This window comes from Dromaius novaehollandiae, chromosome 5, assembly GCF_036370855.1.
Source record: "Dromaius novaehollandiae isolate bDroNov1 chromosome 5, bDroNov1.hap1, whole genome shotgun sequence".
In the NCBI taxonomy this organism is placed as follows: domain Eukaryota; kingdom Metazoa; phylum Chordata; class Aves; order Casuariiformes; family Dromaiidae; genus Dromaius; species Dromaius novaehollandiae.
The window spans coordinates 46,858,493-46,878,681 of record NC_088102.1 but is presented as its reverse complement, the minus strand read 5'-3'; the positions used below and the strand labels follow the sequence as shown (position 1 = coordinate 46,878,681).

Here is a 20,189-nt window from a genome sequence, read left to right as displayed (position 1 = left end):
TGTCCATGCAGGGCAGCAAATGCTCCTCAGTTTCAAGTGTTCAGTGTGTTAAATGTCCTTCAGGTAAGGAGGCTCAAGAGACTACAGAAATGTGGAGTACTTCAGTGTGATGCGGTCAGTTCAGTTCAGTCTGACTTGATTGTTGGTGTGCTAGATATGACCCATGAGAAATGAGCTGATGAGTCTTCATGCAGGTCATAAAATGAGTCTGCCTTTGACAGTAAGGCCTACATTTTGAAAATGCCATGTTTTAAGGTGAATTGTTTTTGAACCTCCTGATTAATTTGGCTGCAAGCTGATTTTCTGTGGACCTGGTCTGGACTGGAAGTCAGACATTTAATTGTAGGTATAAATTATATAGATGGCTAAATGTTGAGTAAGGTAGAGTTTCTGGCAGGCTTAGCCCTGCCTTTGCAAACCAGGAGGAGGTGTAAAGTTTACTTGTACATTTGCTTGTGATCCCCTGCTTCTGCCCTCCTCTTGGATAGCGGTTTTGACTGGTCCTGCCTGAACTGAGCTGCCCTTTGCCAAACATTCTTCCATCTGCATCACTGCTAATGGTGGCCTGACAAAGTGATGTGCTTGCGCTCTCTGCTTTTCCTTTGTTTTAAATCAACAGCCCAGCCCGTGAATGGGTCTGCTTTGCAGAGGACATCAAAGGTCTCTATAGCATGATGATGAATGCCCCTGTCAGTCAAGGACTCTATCTGAGCTATTGAGGCTGGAAGGAGCAGAGGCATACTGGCTAGATTTAAGGTGTGGAAAGCTTCTCCTGACTTTGCTGATGCAAGTCAGTATCCATGTTGTCAACACACAGAATGTTCCTCTGCAGAGGTGATGATGAGGCACCTTTATCCAGACGTAAATCCACTTTATCAATTTGTTTGTTCTTAAGGCTGCTCATTCAAACCCCATCTTTATGAACTTCTCTTTTGATTGTTTTTCTGCTGCTGTTTTTTGCGTTGGTCCTTTTTGTTAAAGTTGCATTTTCTCTTAGCCACCTTATGCAGAACCTGTTATCAAATAATCTCAGTAATCCTCTTATGACAGATACTCGTCAAAGCATTTACAGTGACTGTCTGCCAGGCCCTTATTACCATAAAGCAGGAGGTTTCCTCTGAGGTGTGAATTTTCTTTGCATAGCTTAAATTTGCTACATCAACTTGCTCTCAGGATATGAAGTAGAAAAACAGACAAGTTTTGCCTTTCCCCAAGGCTCAGAGCCTATGTGATGACTTGATTAGGATTTGAAAGACAGTGTTTTATTTTATTTATTACTGCTAACATCTCTGTCCCCTTTGTTCCTAGCGAATGCGAAAGCGTCAAAAGTGTTCAGTGATTTGAAATTCAGATGCATGTCCCCTAAAGTACTAGTTTGTTGAAGGCTAATGGGAAAGTTCCTGTTTTAGTTTGTGTAATGTTTTTAGAGGCCTTAAACCAGCCTAATCTTTTGTCTTTCAGCTCTATTTCTTTTTCTTCTTCTCTTCCACAGAGATTAATAGTAAGAAAAAGTGGATAGAGTGGGAACCCAGCAGAGTCCAGCACCCAGCAGTGAAGGTTAGTAGAGCTGTGTGAACTGTACCAGCAGAAGAAGGTTTGTTTTGGCTAATTAAGAGCATCCAGCTTTCACTGTCTCTAAGAGACCTTAGCCCTCTGCAGGAGCCAAACAGCTTGGTTTAAGGCATGCAGCATTTCATTGAAGAGTCTTGTGAGCATCTTAATAATGTTGCTCTGTTCGGTATTGTGATTGGTTGGAGGGTTTGGTCTGTGGCTTTCCTGGCGTGTCGTGGGAGGCGGTAAAGACTGCTTGGAACAACGCTATGTAATGAGACAGTGCCGCTCGGGGAAGGGCCTGGGGTGAGTGAAGCTCAGTGATTTCTGCACCTGTAAAAATCCAGGAGAGCATGCCTTAATGCTGTTGTGCTCTGTTCTAACCACTAACAAGCATCTAGGGAGCTATTAAACCCCTCTGACCAGAATTGGGGGTAAGGGGAATGTTTGTAAACTTTTAATTTACATCAGTTTAACAAATAACTTGGAGAAAAAGAATGATGGTGTTGCTGTAAAAAAACCAAAAACACTGTATCACATCAGCGGGATGTTTCTACCCCAAATGTGAGACTTCAGCCAGCATCAGACCTTGAGTTCTCTTGTCCTGAACCATGAAACCATTAGGGAAAGAAGTGTCAAGCTGGCAAGGGCATTAGCTAGTGGGTGCATCCTGCCGCTTAAGCCAAGCGCTCCTTGAAGTCAAGGAATATATGATGGCTGGTTTGGCTGAAGCTGTTGGTATTACAAAAAAGAAATTGTGCTGTGTCTGTTTTGTAATAGCAGCTTACTCACACCCATACGTTTCTACTAGCTGTCTTGCTGACAGTACCTTTGAGAGCCCAGAGTGATGGGCAGTGTCTTATGAACACTCAGAGGCAATTTCTTACTTTTCTTCCAATTGAGTCAGCTCTCTGCTCAGCAGTAAGGCTGAAAGGTCTAATGGAGACACTTCAGCCACCACTTGAAACTGCACTTCAGAGCTGCCTCTGCTCAAAGCAGATCTAACTGATGATGTGTGTGTTTTTTTTAAGCATTGGCAATCCTACATGCTTTAGGCCAGCCAGTGTCACCACAGCTAATGCAGCTCCGCCAATGGCTTTTCCTTCAAGACTTCCCAACTGTGGCCAGGAGTGTGCATCCCTCTGCTCCGATGTGCCCTAGCCAGCTTCATCTCTTGACACAGATGAATGTGGTGGGATGATCTGTAAACATTGCTGTGTGTTCTGATAGTGAATGTATGCAAGTTGCTTGCACAGCGTTATCCATTTATTTCCCCACATACACCTCCTGCAAGCTCAACTGCTGCTTTATCACTCCTGATAAGTGGGTGTGTGATTTGATGCAGAGCCATCGGCCAGAACTGAAGGCAGGCAGGAGTCCCGCGTGCATAGTTTGGGGGCAGCTTGGTTTCTTTCCTGATAAGTCTGTGCCTCTTGCAGCAGTATAGTGCACGCTCCTCTTAAACCGTCATCATAATCCTCTTTGCAGCAGGCGCTGCTATTCCCACAGGAAGCATTAGCAATATCACAAAGTGCGGAGAGTTCATTGTTTTCCCCTAATCTGCAAAGGGAGCTGAGAGAAGACAGAAGAAACTTTAACCTGTTCCATGCCTCAGTAGTAAATGATTAGTTTTTCACTGGTTGGGAAAATGGGGGAAACATCTTATTTGAGATAAGCCTGTAAGCCTTGCGCTTACTTTATCTTGCTTTGTGGAATTCAGGAAAGGACATGTCCTTGAATTCGTTTGTATGGCATGCCCTGTTTTTGTGTTTGGGAGAAATGAGCCTATTAAAGCTGCCCTAAATGACTGCAGGGTATAAGGCACCTCTTGCCAGGAAATGCAGCAGCTATAATTTTGTTTAAGGACCTTGAACAAAAGGCTTTGGATGCTTAATAATGTGCAAATTTGGATGGGTGGGATATGGAGAAGGGTAATAGGGCAGCCTAACTGAGGAGGAGCTGAGCTTGGGAGAGGAGGAGAGGAGCGCTGAGGACGTGGCAGCAGACAGAGGGAGGTCAAACAGGAAAAGCAGACTCTCCTTTTTATCATGCTAAAGTTAATTTAGTCATCACTGACAATTTCAGGATAAGCATAAGCTGAGTCTGCTGAAATATAACAGTATTTCCAACCATGGCAGTATGAGAGGCCACAAAGTGACTCCGAACGGGCTGTTGAAACAAAGGGTGTTGGTGCGTAAGTCTGTGTGCCATTTAGGTTTGGGGCCAAAGCCTGTCCCAAGGGGGACTTACGGTGGCAGTGCTTGTGCATGGAATTCACTTTGGACTGATGCATTATGTTTCTAATACTTCTTTTTGCAAGCTGCCTTCCATAAAATCTTTGCCGCACTTGGTTCTGCAGTTGTGGTTGAGCTGTGATTTCCCTGGACAGCACCACAACTGAATCACGCAGGTCTGCTGTGGGGAGATTGCTCCTGCCTAGTGCTCAGGGCCAGAAATCTGGCAGGGTGAATGATCCGCTTGCACGCGTGTGCTGTCTGTGAAGCTTCTTTAATCCAAAAGATGACAAGAGCAAAGCAACAAAACAAAAGCCTCTCAAAAACAGCATGAGATAAGGATCTGGAGAACTTACTTTTTATTTTTCTCAAGAGTCCCTGGGGACTTCTTAAGGGAAAAAATGTAGCTTTCAAGGTTGAGCTTTTCTTTTGGTGTTTGTTTGTTTGTGGGTTTTTTTTGTTTTTTTTTTTTTTCCTTTGAAGTCTGGAGAAAAGGCCAATCAGCTGAGAGCTTCTTAGGAATGTTACATCTGCTCAGAGTAAATGCAGTTTGGGAGGAGACACTTTTTCCTCTTCCAAAGGGTCCAAAATTTCTCCATGAGTTTCCTTGAGAGTGAGGTAAATGACACACAGAACTCAGTGGAGATGGACAGCATGCAGTAGCAGAGGGTGGAAAGCCAGAGAGTGGGAACAGTTTCCTGCAGAGGCATTCAGCTGAGACACAAGTCTTATTTTCCTCGTACATTAATAGCAAACTTTGTAATGTTTGTGTTTTTAAATAAGATTGATTCAGAAGTTGAAACTGAACAAATGAACTGAAATATAAACTCTCAGTGCCTTCCTGTTCTTCCTTGAATTCTTAGCTTGTGCTAATTTTGTAAAGGCTGGTACACAAGCAGTCTCTTCTTATTATTAAACTGCTTATCATATTGCTTTTACTCTTAATCTACATGTATCCAACAGTGAAATCAAACAGTTGAGCTTCTTGTCTGTGATGCTTAACTACTGTTCCTTTAGAGTCTGATCCAAAGCTTATTGGCAGTGAAGGGGCTTTGGATCAGGCACTTGGCATGCTGTAGGAAAGCAGCGCTGCGAGCTTGAAGGATATACCAGGTGGGATCAGGAATTGGAAGCAGTTTCACAATGCTCTGCCTGTAATGGGTGGGAATTTATTGTTGATTTTGATGGAAACAGAGCTGTGGCACTGCTGAGAGCTTTTGGAAATTCCCTCCACTGTAGTACTGGTGGACACAATCTTAGTCTCAAACAGGCTTGTGCATAACTGCCTCTTTACATCTTAAAAGTATAACTGAACTGCAAATGGTTTTCACACCAATTATTTCCATCTTGCTTTTGAATAGAACCTGGAGGGGGGTGAGGGGAGGGAGATTTTGTTTATCCCATTTCCTGGTGCAGCTGAAACTCAGAGCAGCAAGCTTGTGTGGAAGCTGTTTTTTCTGTGCATTTCCCACAATAAGGTCCAGGAGCGTGAGATTTGTGATTCAGTGTGTGGCTTTCACATGTGTACCTGGGCTGAAGGTGACAGAAGTGTTGCTGCTGTCTCACTTCAGGTTGGGTAAGTATGTTTGGTTTGTTGTTGTGTGCGTTTTTTCTTTTAAGCTAGGCTTCTTAAATGATGAAGAGCAATATTAAAGCTTCTGAGTAAATAAGCAGAGCACCCTGGCTTCATCTTGACTAATCTGTTTAACCTTCCTCAGCACAAATATTTACTCTAGGCATTGAATATCCAGGCAGCATAATTCTGATGCTAAAATTCATGCGCCGAGAATGCTGTAGATTGACTAATCCTGCAGAATTCCAGAAATCCCCTGTCTGCATAAATAAACTTCCTATATGAAGGATTATAACCAAACAAATGCTGTGAGTTGAGATGAGCAAAGCAGAAGTATGACAGTTGGCCCTCTTGTTGTGCCTGCTTACTTGCATATATTTTATAAGGATATTCTTCTTAGTCGAAATAGATGTGTAAAGAAAACTGCAAATCCTGAAGAACAGTGCTGTCATATTACTGCATGGAGAAAGCTTAACACTGCCTCTTTGCTAGCAACTCTTCTTTTATCAGTTTTTAAACTGCCATCAGTTTACCCAGTCTGTTGAAATCTTTATTCTTTTTGGGTGTGTCATTTCTGATGATTTTTTGTGTTCTGTAGGTCTTTGTTCCCCTCCTGTAACTGGGCAATGTAGAGGGTCTATGAAACTGCTGGTTTCCAATATTAGCTCTGTAGCTCGGTTGCTGAAGCCCCCTCTTCTTCCCCTGCCCCCAGTTGTTGCAAAGCCTACAACATCCAGAGTTACCAGCAATGAAGCTGGTGTTTCTGGAAGCCTAGTCTATTGTGTTTATCGCAAGAATATTTGTAAGCCTCAAATGTAAACCTTTGGTATAGGTATGGTATAAGCAAACTCCTGAGCAGTTTGGCTTCTATCATACTACTTATTAATTTATTAATTATCCTTTCTTTTGGGGGATTTAAGTACAGACTTATCTGGGATCCTTATCTCAGGGATGTTCTGTTAATAACCCTTGATGTTGCCCTGTCTGTTACTTGAGATCATTCCAGACATATGAAGGCTGTAAACACCCAGGGAGGAGGAATTAGTTTGGGTGTTGTAAAGGGAGTAATTAAGAAGAATGTGATAAAGTTATAGAAATAAAATCAAAACTGTTCTGGGGGAACTTCCTGACAATATTGTTCATTAGGTGCATGGAAAGCTAATGCATGTTCCGTCATTTGGGAATTTTGAGAGTAGACTGCAAAAATAAAATAAGCAGTAGAAATCATAGCTGGAGGGGGTTGTTCTCCACTGGCAGGGAATGTACCAGTCAATCTTACTCACTGCTTTCGACTTCTAAAATTCTATATAGAAGTAGAAAACTAGCAAGAACAAATTTCCCCACTGAATTTTCAGGGAGACATCTAGTCAGGAGCCAGTGCTGTTTATGGTCACTTCGTCCTAACGGATAGTTCTTGCTGCTTGCAAGGGACCATTAGGAGAAGAATTTCACCTTATTTTACTTGCCAACGTGCTCTGCAGGGAAATTCCTTCTCTATCCCATGCTGCATTAGTCAGTCCTTTTAACACTGTATATCTGAGGGAGAATCACTGCAGATAGGTAGCTAATCTCATTTCTGTCCTCAGATAAGATTGTTATCAGAGTAACTGTCTGTTTGCCCCCCCTCTAGAGTCTAATCAGAGTGGATTGTGCCAGTACCTCCTGGGGCAGAGGAACCCAGATGTTGATTGCCCTCACAAAGAAAGAAAGAAAATCCTCAGTGTGTATTTAATGTAAACTTCAGTTTTGTTAGATGTTCCCAGGCAAATCGTCCGGAAATAACTTGCTCAGACATGTCTTATGCGTTTCACAGTAATATAGTTATATTTTTTTCTGGTCTAAAATCTAAGTTCAGGCAGGCAAGTTCATGTAGTACAGGCCTCAGTGAGGCTCAAAAGGCAGTGCTGTGTTACTGTGGAACTGGTACTTTCCCAAACCCGGGAATAGAGCAAGTTCATGTCTGCAGAGAAAAAATACTCTTTAGATGTGGATAGTTCAGGCAGCATCAGGTGATTCTGAAGAATTAGTGTTTTTTCCCTGATTTCAAAGTAACTTACAGGTGTGGGTGGATTTTGCTGATGGGCAGAAAGGAGGCTCAAAGATACTAACTTTTCCTATCTTTCAAGTTAGGACTAGAGCTTGTCTCTTGATGTCTCTCTGGAGGAAGTGTACTATTTGGTCTCTTTTTAGTGGCGTGCAAACCATGTGTAATACAGCCCTTCAGGGAGGTACACAATGCTTTACGTTCCCCGTTACATGGATGAGAAAGCTGAGACATAGAGTCACCATGGGCTGCTATGGGAGTTGCCAAGGCACAGAGTTGCGTGCAGCTGGATAAGAAAGTCTGTGCCAGATCCAGCAATATGAGCAGCAGCTCCTGATTCCTAGTCTGGGCTCCCCTCTCCCAGCTCCAACATCCTGGTCAGTATGAAAGGCAAAACACGATCCTGCTCTTAGTGGTATTGCAGTTCTAGAGACGAAGTCTGGCTCAGTCGACCCTGTATTCCTGGTCAGCTTTCTGAAGCTCTGCGACTTTTGTGTGATGCCTAAAGCAAGCTGAAAGGGCACGAGCATTCCCCTGAAGGGACCTCTCATAGTTTTTGAACTCACATGCTTAGTATGTGAGAACCACTGAGGCAGTCTGATTCAGTCAAACTCAAGAGGTGTTGACTGAAGGGGTTGTTGCATCAGGTTCCTTCAGACACGTGTTAGTCATCTTGAGGACCTTGAAGTTGGTGTGGCTGTAGCTGCTTCAAGCCTAATGTGCCCTTGGCATGCTTAGTGTGGGTATTCTGTAAAACTTCTGTTACACAGTTTGCAGCTTCCTGCTCCATTAGACTTGAAATCACTGACTATGGTGGTAGCTTCATGGCTGTAGTGCCCCTTTTAGAAGGAAACTGTAACCACTTTGCATTTGCTGGGTGACCTAACTGATGTTGCCCTTTATTTTACAAGGAGGGAAACAGAAGCGCAGAGAGGGTAAGAGAAATACAAAGAAGTGTAAAAGCTAGTTTTACCCCTGTCTATACCACATGGAGGAGATGCCAGAGAAGGTGTTTAGCAAGCTGCTTCTGAAACTGGAAGCAATACAGCTACATCAATATGACTGAGTAAACAAAGCCTTAAATATGTAGGATGCAGCATTCACATTGCTGCTGGGTCCTCAACGTGTGTCTCCACACAGCACTACCGTGTCCGAAAGCATATTGTCTCGTTCAGTTAGTTGTGTTGTTTGGTTTGGTACTGCTGCACGTTCCACAGCTGTGTCCAGCAGTAGAGCCTGGGGTCCTGAAGGCCCCTCTGTGTGGTTTGTGGCCTCTTGCACAGAGTGGTGGGTTGCTTTTTTTCCCCTCCATTGTGTGTGGCTTCATGTAGCTTTTTGTTGCCATTGTGTTTTGCTTCGTTTTTCCCTTGAAGGGTATTTTTGGCAGCCTATGGCCCTTTAATGGGCTCTCGTGCTATCAGATACCACAGCTATATGGATGTTAAATGTGCTTTATTATGTTGATTAAAGTATGGTGCTCACTTGTTCTCGGTGAGCATTTCCCATATCAAAATCTTGTCTCCAGCTGTTGTTTTTGTGTAATGGCACTAAGGACAATCTTGTAATTTACTTTGCTGCTTCTGCTGGTATAGCGCTTCTGAGCCCTCCCTGATCGGATGCACTGCTGCAGTGTTGCAGTGTTGATGGTGAGGTTGCACATTAAGGAGCTGCTGGCTGATTTACAAAAAGCATGTTATTGGGGGCTGGGAGCAGATTTACTGGAGGGGATAACAAGCTGTTGTCCCTGCCTGTTCTCCCTCCCCTGTGTTAGCCCAGCCCAGAACAGTGCCTGCAGCACACGATACAGCCGCGTGTCTCTTCCCTTACCTTGTTTGACTCATGGCTGCATCTGTCCCTCTCTGATGCTACCTTAAGCTGTACCGTGGGTGACAGCCTAATCTTAAAGGCTAGTTAGTGCACAAGAACTTTTCAGAAGTCATATCCTAAAAATTCTTACTGTTCCTTTCATGCTCCCTTGGACTGACCCACCGGTTTGCAGAGTAGGCTGAGTCACAGTTACTCTTTAGCAAAACTAGTGAGTAGGTCTTTTGAGGTCCTTAAAGGTATCTGTCCTGGCCTAATCTCCCTTCTGTGCTTTCCTCTGAGTAGGTGCAGGGCTTTGCAGGGGGATCTCTGGGAAATGAGCTTTTACTTCAGAAGAGTGGGGTGAGAGTAAGATCCTGTAGCTTGAGCATTCCCTGGTGGAGGGGCCTACTTTGAAAATTTATGAAGTAAGCCATTAATCCAAACTCTAGCAAAGTGAGTGTAGCATGAGCATATCTCAAGTTACTGTTATTGCTTCTGCCAGCTACCATAAAAAGCTTTTCTAGACTTGATTAGGGAGTGAACAGAAAGGATGTCACAGAGCTGTTAGGCCCAGACCATCAGCCTGGTCTCACTATGCTCAGGAGTATATGACATGACTGAGGCATTTCTGTATCAGAGTTGATCTGAGAGTCTTTTGCTTGCCTCCTCTGACTGCAGGGCCTTCTTTCAGTAGCAGCTGGGGGTGCTGGGATAATCAGGTATTTTCTGTAAACTAGTTCCACTCAGCAGTAAGAGTGGCTGTGTACACTGGGAGCAGAGGTATCCAGTGTTGCAAAGTAATAGTTTTAAAAGAGGCAGTTAGAGAGGTTTGTAGCTGAGACCAACACTTGAGCCATGTGGAAGCACACTGCTAAAAAGCAGAAAATAAAAGAACAGATAGGTATATTTTAGTTTTAGCCTCATAGGCACATGGCAGGAAGATTTGCCTCTTTTTATGGGTCTGTCTGTGACAATGATCTTTATCTGTTGAATTAACCCACAGAGGCTCTGTGCAAACTATGGACTAACTTTTATACGTGCATATACCATTTTAATTAAAATCAGTCCAGCTTGGAACTTGGTAGAGGAAATGCAGTTGATAGCAGTGAGAGCTGGGCAAGTCATTAGCCTACTTGTGAAAGACAACCTCCTAAAGAGAAACAACTCTGCGTAGCTGCAAGTGTCCTGCAGGACTCAAGTGCCAATCATAAAGGATGCCTCTTACCTACAAGGCGTAAGAAAGGAAAGAACTTCTTAACCGACTGCAGGGAGGCATCAGCAGTACGTGAGAGAGGGCAGTAGATAGGGGACTGCTCAAGAGATCTGGGGAGCCAGGATCTCCTTGAAGTGAAGCCAAATGGGATCACTGTGGACTTTCTAGTTACAGTGACTATGATGTGTCACAGGCTTTCTAGGGTAGAGGGCTTGTTTCTAGGCTTGTTTTCTGTTAAGCACATCACAGTGTGTATTTTTAATGCTGGATTGCACTTCTGGGTGTTTCTCAGATGAGAGATCGCAAAGAACCCTTCTTTCCTGTGTTGAAAGGGAAGGGCCCAGTTTCTTTTGTTTTTCCAGGTTTATTTCTCTTCTGTTGCTTCCAGTGGTTGAGGTCTGGCCCTAGTATCACACTCACAGTGAAGCACAGTGATGCCAATATTTTAAGCACCATAGCTTACATATGTAAATACATGTGTACATGCTCACAGTGCAAATCTTACCCTTTTCTGCTCTATGCCAGGAGATTTGTAGCAGAGAAAGTCTATGCTCAGGGTTGTCCTCCTACCTGTCTCCTTTTGCAAATGAAAGCATGATGGCTACTGTTATAATTAGTACTGGAAGCCTCATGGAGTAAAACACAAATCTAAATATCTCTGGCTAGGGCTGGGACAGTCACCATAGGCCGTCCCAAATTGCAGCAAGAGCTCTAACATCGCTAGGGGTGTTGGCAGGGAATGGGAGTATCCCTGTCTCACCGGTTAGGGAGTCCTGATTGTCCTGCAGCAGCGTGCCTCCCTGGAGATTGTAGTGCCAAACGAATGTGGCTGCAGCTCCCAGGATGGTTCAGCCTTGCCTCGGACGCAGCACGGAGAGCCCTTTGGTGGGGAGGAGAGGAGAAGCCTGATGCTTGTCCTGCCCTGTGAATTAGGCGCTCTGTCTGGACTAAAAGTTTCCTGAGAACTTTCAGTAAGGACCCTAGTCAATAGATCTTTCCTCCAGTTTTGTTGTGGTCTGTCTTCAGCTCTCACCGCCTTTGAGGTTTGTACCTGAACAAGGACTTTGCTCAACCCTTTCAATAACAGAATTTGAAAGCCTGATGGCTCTTTGCTTCATATTTGCTGCTGCTTTCCATCATTAACAGCAGTAAAGTGGCATGGGGTGAAAATCAGCACTAATCCGGGAGCTTGATTGCCTGCGTAATATGCTTCTCTTGCTCTTTAGCAGGAACAGCAGCTAATACAAATTTTTAACTGTCACTCTGGATGGGCCTTGTACCAGCATCAAAGTTAATCCCTCAAAATTATGTTCCATTATAAATCCTGCTTTGCAGATGAAGTGGGTGCAATTAGGCAGAGAGGTCCAGAACTAATACAAAAAAACCCCTGAAGGACAGAAGCAGTCTGCCTGTGCATCACAAAGTGGCATAGCTTCTTGCCAGTTGCCTCTGGAAAGCAGAATCTTCTTAACCACAGTGTTCCTTGGACTTGTTTGGCAGTGACAATATGTTCTCAATTTTACCTCTCTGTAAGTACACTACAGGGTCTTAGGAGTCATTCAAAGTTACTTCTGTTCAGCTGTCCCTCATTTCTTTTCTTCTGAGTACATATGGAATATTTAATGCTGTTATTCCTGCCTGAGCCCTAAGAAACCAGAAGAAACATCAATAGCCTAGTAATAGGCTGACAAAATCCCCGGCATATTTAATTAGGGATTATTCGTTTGATGTTTGAGTTGATTTTGATGCTTGTTTGCATCACGTTGCTCTTGGGTAACCTGTACACTGAACAACTTCCTGCTTTCATGAATGTGAAGGACCCTCAAGGTTTAAATGTACTAATGTTGTTAAATTACTTTTTTAAAGGTGTCTTTAGTATTTTCTTTTCTATTATGGAAAATAGAAGTACTACCTCGATGGTAACATTGTGACTGCTCTAGGCAGAGCCGTAGGATGACTGACCTACGCAGCAAATTTCTAGCCCAGCTTAAAACTGGCAGTCTGCTGAAAGTATTTTCTTGTCCTACCTGGGAAGAGGTGATAGCAAATGACTTAGTTCCTGTTGTAGTCTGGAAAGAACCTTAAAAATATATGAAACTAAGGTGCATTCCTGTTCTTACTGAAGATAAGTTTTCTCTTCCTCCCTGCACACCACCTTTTTCTTTGAGCTGCAGAACAAATGTCAAGTCTATGCTGAGAATGGCAAGGGCTATGCAGAGAGGTAAAAAGTTTGTTCCAGCCTAATGAAGAACAGAGTTCTATTAAAAGTCCCATTAAATATGATGCGAGTGTCTGCGTGTATTTAGTTTTATCTACCTGCTTCTGAGAACAAAGCTTTAAATTTATTGGAAATACATTCTAAAGTTCTTGCTATTCAGTATTTCAGTTGGAATTTGGTAGAATTCACAAAGACTTAGGCAAAAATTTCACATTTAAGTGTCTTGTTTCTTTTCGCTTACATGGCATTCAAAGGGTCAGACTTGAGCTACCATCACAGGGACGGGGATGGGGTGAACATGGCCGACTATATCCAGTTTTGGATCATAAGAAAGCTTAGCGTAGCAATATGGTTTGTCATAAAAGGTCACTTTATTTTGTTTAGATTTGGCCAACTGAGCAGATAGGGGAAATATTTCTAAATGAAAGGATACTGCCAGCACACAAAGTAGTACTATTTTGCCCATGAATCGTTTGTTGCCCTGTTAAATTCAACTGTCCTGAAGGTGAATGGCCACCTGGCATGCTATCTGCTCTGTTCTGTCCTCTTCCTTATCAAGAGCATAAGTACATTCTCCTCTCCAACTTTAGTAACCTTCAGTGGGCTTGGTCCCCCTTTAGACTGTCATGTTCTCTGAAGTGTGCAAGCAGTCATCACTTACTGCTGGGAGACCCAACATACCTGGTTCGTTAAGAAGTACCGATAGGAGCTTACTGCAGTTGATTACAGAATGCACATGTACTTCTCTGCTCTTCCTATGCGATTTCTCAAAGTGTGTTCTTCAGGCATGCTGAAATGTGTGAGGAAGGAGTCAAAGTGCTTTATGCGTTAGTGTAAAACCAAGCTAAGGTCATCACCCAGTTCTTAGTATTGTCAGTAATGAGTTGTTGCACCATCCATCAACTACATGTGAGAAAAGTGCAGGGAAATAACCTGAGGGGTTTTTTGGGGGATTTTAGAATCTCCAACTGTGGTACTGAAGCACAGCTGGAGTAAATGCAGAGTAGTAACACAGTGACCTCAGGTTATCTTGATGTGACTGAAGGGAGTTTTGGTGTGTGAATACAAGTACTGGTATAAATCACTAATCAGGTTTTAACAGACATGGTGATTTTTGACCAGGATTCTGATCTTGGCAATAGACAAAGAATGCTATCACAGCATCTTGTTCTCAAATATATGACCAACCAGCAACAGGGTCCTATGTGTGGGAGTCTACAGAGCTAGAAGTCTTGACAAGCTCTAGCACAGTGAGTTAAAGTCAGTAGCTGATGATGGAATATGAGCCGTGTTAACCACAGGAGTGGTCTCTTCTGATGTGCCAGAACTCCAGGCTGCTCTTTGGGGTGGTAGAGAGAATTCAGCTGTTTTGCACACCAAATGGCTGGAGCATTGAGTAGCTGTTGTACACAGAATTCATCGTCTCTCATGGGGGATGTGACTGTGAAGTAGCTGACTTCTGAAAACAAGCTTTCTGCAGATACTTTTTCCCACCCAACAACAAAGGTCTTGTTTGGGAATGCTTTTTGGCTGCAGTCCTTGTGACCCTCCTGGGAAGTGTGCTGTGTGTTTGACTTACACTCACCAAAGGAAAAAGTGAAAGTAACACAGCTGTAGTGATTTACTACGAAGTTTTGAGGCTAATTGCCTCATATGTTTAATTAATAACTGACACATTCTGTCCCTCAAAGAGCTTGGAGAACTTCCATCTGGACCCCTAGTGATTACAGCCTGGAAGCCATCCCTGTAATTAAGGAACAGGCTATAGGAGGCCTGTTCCTATTATGGGTAATTATTGTGCTTGCTGCTGCTTCCCCTGTTTTCTTGTAAAAGGACTGAGGAAATAGGACTCAAAAACTAATCTGACATAAAACCCTCACTAAAGAGGTGCTTTGTGCTTGACTGATGTTAGAGTGATGGGGTTATGTTTTGATGCCAGCATTCTTTCTTTCAACAGGCAGTCCAGAGGCAGGTTCTCCTAAAAGCGAAATGCATCTTGCACCAAATCAAAGTATTTCTTGATCAATATTCAGCACCAGTGCAAGAAGCAGACTTTTGCAAATAACTGGGCAGCTGAATCTTTCTGCTATTATTTCTCTCTGTTCCCCCAACTCCAAGCTTTTGCTGGGTTTGACAGCTGCTCATCTGCAAAGACTCTGGCTGACTTGGAAGCCCTCAGAGCAGAGGATGCTGTGTCTTTAAGCCCCCTATACAGTGCTGAAGTGTTATGACAGAGCATCTCACAGGGGGATGCAGTTTCCACGGCAACTCCACACTGTAAGATAAGCAAACTGGATTTTTTTTTTTTTCCCCTGAAAGGTTCAAGAGCAAGGAAGGAATGAGGCGATCTGTCAGCGGGCAAGACTTGAAAAGAGGAGGCAGTGTCCATTAATCCTGCAGCTCTGGCTGCTTTGTGTTTTAATTAGCGAACATTATTATGGCAGAGAGTTTGGGTGCCTCACGCTGTTGTGGCTTTTTGAGTTTTTTTTCTTTGTTTGTTTCCCTTTTTACATCCATGATTTAATTAAAAAAAAAAAAAAAAAATTAAGGCATTGAATGGAGGTCTGAAATAAAGAACCTCACGAACTCTGTTCCAGAGCTTGTATCCCAAGCCAGGGATGGGAACTGTAGCTTATCTGATTGGAATGAACCTGGCATTCTCAAATTGAGAGTGCATCTTAAATTTATTTTGTCCATCTTGCTGTTGATATGTAGCAAAAATGAAAATCCCCCATACTCCTGCTTTCTACACATCTGTGGCAATGAGATGTAAAGCAAGGGCATTGCATCTCATTTTGTCCTCCCCAGCCTAATCAGAGAGGCATTGTGTGTTATACAGCTATAATGCTTTCCACTGCTATTGTTCTAGAGCAATTGAGACTTTTGGGGTCAGTAATTTCCCCTTATGTGAGAGCCACTCCGCTAACCGAATGCATCAACTTCTGAAGATGGAGGACAGTGGGTAATGAACAATTGACTACATAACAATAAAGGGACAGAATGTTTTGGCCTGGAGTGAGAAGGCAAATTCCTGCTAAAGCTGGAATGGCATCTTAGCAATTGGTGGATCTTTTGGTAGCAGCTAGTGCACCAGCTGGATAGAAAACTGTGCCGGTCTTGTAAATGTTCTGTGTAGGAGTCTATTCTGAAAAATATTTTGAGAACCTTTATTATTTTCAAACACTTCTATGTGTCACCAGAAAATTAGAGTTAAAGTAAATGTTATCCCAATAGCTGTCTTATCTGCATAGTTTCTATGTCCATCCTTTACAGCCTGCTCCTTTTTAGGGAATTAAAGCCCACTGTAAATTTTCATTTGAAATGAAAAGAAAATGATTCTGGTCCTTAGAGAAAGGAAAATACCAAAGACGCTCTGGACTATTTTCCTGTGGGCAGCAATAACCTAGCCTATTTTTTAGGGTTAATAGCTCGCAGGGAGTTATGGTATATGTATTTCCCCTCACTTTCCTGTCAATGTAATCTACAATACCCTTCCACTCAGGTATGTCTATACAATTTTCCCCCAAATTAGCATGCAAAGTCCGAATGCTGTAGTGGGTGTTTGCTCCTTGCCCAGCTTGATTTTTTTCCCCAGTGTATGACTTGAGGAGAATAACTTTTTTTGTTACTATGAGTGCATGTGATTTTTCTTTTTTCTTTTTTAATTGGGGGGGAGGGGGAAGAGAGATATCTGCGTCCATTTCACCCTCTAGCCCCTCACCCCTCAAATTCATCTGTTTATTCTTATCTCTTTTCTCACACCCTGCTCAACCATTAACTTTTCTAGGGATTTTTCAATTTATGAGCCCAACTGAAAGCACAGACTTGCTGTTTTTTTATCTGGTACATAGAGGTGCTGGAGTTTCCCTTTCCCTGCAGTTTTCTCCATTGTTGTTCTCCATTGTTGCTTCCTTCTCCTTTATCCAGGACAAAGCAGATGTCAGTATATTGGCTAAGCCAGGAGATATGTTTCTTAGCTAAATACTGATATTTCCTGAAGAACATTTTTAATCATCTCAAGTGTCTTACAAGTGGAAGAGCATCAGTAGGAGGGGTTGAAAGTCAACAGTATCAGCTGGAGTAAGACAGTACTTGTGCTAGTGTATCCTACAGCCTGGAAGTGTGGGGCTTGCACTTTTTCTGTAGGTGTTAGGCATTCACTTGCCTTTAGTACCTGTGATTCCGTTATTCTAGAAAAAATCAGATCAACTATGGAGTAAATAATTCCCCAGCCACCCACTGTAACATGTGTTCCTGTATGTGGGGACACTTATATTTGGTTCCACTTGAAGAGCCTCCATCCTGTTCCAGCCTCCTTCATCCAACCCAATTTTCAGTTTAGCCATGCAACCCTCCGTGTGACTTGCAAGCCTACTTGCGGCATCTCTGTGCAGTAGGGCAGGGAGAAGCTGAGAGAGGCTACTCATCCACAGAACTCGAGAAATCTTTGGTAAAGCTGGGCTTGAGCCAGGGGGTCCTCACAGGATCCGGTCTTCCCTACAAACCACTGGACTCTTCCCCTACACTAACATAAATATGTACTAATGCAGCATCAGTGCGAACTATTATTGCAGGAAAAGGAAACTCTCTGGTACTGAGGTATTGCATGGTGCTGCAATTTGACACTTGTGGGCTGTCTCCCCGTTTGAGGCTATTCTATTTAGCAGTGCTTTTAAATGAGTCCAAGTTCTTGAAGAAAAGTTCAGCAAAAGAAATCAGACATTGGAGAGGGCCAAACAGCTTCAGAAGCACTGTTCAGCTTTGGAGTACTTCCTCCTGAAAATTGTTTTCTTCTGCAGATGCAATTTAGGTAGCAGGCATGTGCCGTTAGCAAAGTTTAAAAGTCAGAGGCCAAACAAATCTTATACCTTATGTGGGAATTCAGAGGTGGAACAATGTCGTACTTAGCCACTTGTTGAGCAAACCAACACGTGCTGTAATTGACAATAAATAAAGTTAGAGAGACAGCTTAATTTCTTTGGATGCTATTCTCTTCTTTCCCTCTCCAGGATGTATAGGTGAATTCACCACTTTAGTGGCGATCATCTCTAATGTTTTGAGTCAAACTGCTGCTGTGGCCAAAGATGAATTTTGCCTGTATTAATAAAGAAGCTACTTCTGACAGCACAGATGAGCTGTACTTTACTGCCAGCCAGTGCTGGCTGGAGAAGTGGCAGGCTGTGTTTGTGGTTCTGCTGGCCAGGACAGCTCCTGCTGCTTCTCCTCGCTCTGTGAGCAGGGACCTGCTGCTGCCTCAGACTGTCCCAGCAGGCTTGCTAGAGAGTCTTTCACATGTGTACTGCCTAATATGGATTTCACAATTCATGCCATTCAGGGGGTCTTAGTAATTTGTCACAGACTGAGCCTCATTACAATTCTGCATGTTGGTGGGCTATTTTGTGCCTCAAGGTGCTCCCAGTTCCAAATTCTTGCCAAGCAAAATTATTCCACTTGTTTCTTGGCTATGGAGCACCTAGTGACCCAAGTCCAACAAAACTTTGTTTAAGGAATAAAAAATAATTGTGGTGCCACATTGATTCCCAGTGAGTGTTGTTCACGTCACAGGATGACCTGGGGAATGAGAAAGAGCCCGGGAGTAGCTGCATGCCTTATTTGGCCTTTTTGTATATGAGGTACTGTTTTGCTTGCTCACTGGAAGATGAAGGAAACTCTCCTGTGTCAGTCCTGGCCTGTTTGGCTTAAGTCAGTGCCCCTGAGCTTAGGGTGGGAAGGAGCAGCTGGAGAGTATTAGGCTCTGCTCCAATTATTATTTTCAGAGAGCCAGTGCTAAAGCTGGATGTTTTATTGGCTTACTTGATGAGCTGTCATTTTACCCCATCCTGGAGGTATGAATTAGCTGTACATTTGAGTCGTTTATCCCTACATAATTCTAACTTTTAGCCATTGTTGTTTCACACTTGCTTCTTTTCCCAGTTTATCAGTTCTGCCCAACCCTAGCTAGTAGGTGAATTTCTAATCATGAAGCTATCAAGATACAAAGTCTTCTAAATCAATGGTAATGAATTTCATCTGTCCAAAACTCTGCCTTAAGCTTGTTGGGGGGGAAAAATGCAGATCATTAGGTTCTTAAGCTCTCCTTCCCTGGGTATCTATGAATCCTGAAACACATCTATACATCTGCACATTAGGCAGCATAGTGCTTACTTGGGGCCTGTCAGAGCTAATTTGGAGGAATTTTGCTTGCTACTACAGTTGCATGGTAGCTTAGCCTGGAAATTATTCCGTCTTACAGACTCGGAACTGTGCTGTTACTAACAGAATTGCCTCTGAGCAGCTTGTTAGCAGGGCTGTAAGCATGTACTGGTTGCGCAGCGCCTGAGTGCTCTGAGCTCGGTTATACCCTGTGGAGTCCAGCAGCAGTGGAAGTGCTGGTCTGGGCAGCCAGATGCTTCTGAGAGCTCCCGCTCTCTCTCTGTTGCACCTAGAATTTCCCTGACTTGTAGAAGTATTGCAGGGAGAAAACATGCTTAAGACATCGTTCTCCTGTTATAAGGGGGTACATAATCTTAGAGCAAAATTCTTTTATCTTCATATTTAATTTGCTGGTTCAGCACAGATTGTGCTGGTGCATCCTGTTTATATTCCGCTCTGTTTTAAATATCCAGCGTAAATTAAAAAACATTGTAACTGTGGATGCTTGTAATAAAAATTACTTTCATACTTTTTTCCACAAAATAATCCTTGGTTTTGGAGATTGCCAGTTTGCAGTAACTTGGAGGCTTTTTCTAACGTGCATACATTTTTGGAAAAAAAAATATCTCGGAGCTGTATTTATGTTCTATAAGTCTTAATAAGAGCACTGATTTTTTTAAAACCTCTCCAAGCAATTTCCCCAGAAACTTCCCTGTCAAATATTTTTGTTACAGCATATGTACGTGTGCTGTCTACCAAAATACCAAAGGAATCTTTTGATGTTACCATGAGCTAGGACTGTAAATTAGATTAGATGAAAAAAGCTAGGTCGACATGTTTCATGACATAAATGAAAGATGCTTTGCAAAAAAACAAAAAAAAGCTAGTATTTCTTCTGGATAAGGCCTCAGGATGTGGACGAGAACAGCAAATGAGTTTATTATTGAAGCCATGTACATCAAAGCTAAGTTGACTGAGAAACTCTCTGGCCTAACTTACAGTTGTTGTCTTTGCTGTTATTAAATGTCATGTGGTATTGTGCAGCTAAGGCACCAGGTTATTTTTCCAATTGAGAGTTTTATAAATCTGATGAAAATGGTCATGACTTCACAAACCCCTTGATCTTTGCGTTAAGCCTGTATGACTTAAGTGACCTGCAGACCTCTAGCTGGCCTCTGGCTGGTGTGAATTTCACTCCTGCAGAGCAAAGGGGCAGAGCCATAGAAAGTGGAGGCACCAGCTTGAGTAGAAAATGACCTCGGGGTCCTGGGCTTGTAGGTTAAAGAATATGGAGTGGAGCGTTTCTCTAAGACAAATATTTTCTTTTGACTATTCTAGTTGATGCTATTTGTAGGGGGAAAAGAGCAGAGACCAAGCAGATGTCTCCATTGTCTTCT

General features: G+C 43.0%; 1 protein-coding gene across 5 annotated transcripts in view; it reads left to right on the top strand.

Annotated features, from left to right (window-relative positions):
* TSPAN18 (tetraspanin 18) overlaps positions 1 to 20,189 on the top strand; it is a 123,131-nt gene that overhangs the window by 20,318 nt on the left and 82,624 nt on the right. For 3 of the 5 annotated variants that reach the window (XM_064512746.1, XM_064512743.1, XM_064512744.1), the window contains one exon: positions 1,493 to 1,557. The exons of the other annotated variants lie outside the window; for them this stretch is intronic. The gene's annotated coding sequence lies outside the window, so the exon portion shown is untranslated. The remainder of the gene's footprint in view (positions 1 to 1,492; positions 1,558 to 20,189) is intronic. 5 annotated transcript variants of the gene reach the window in all.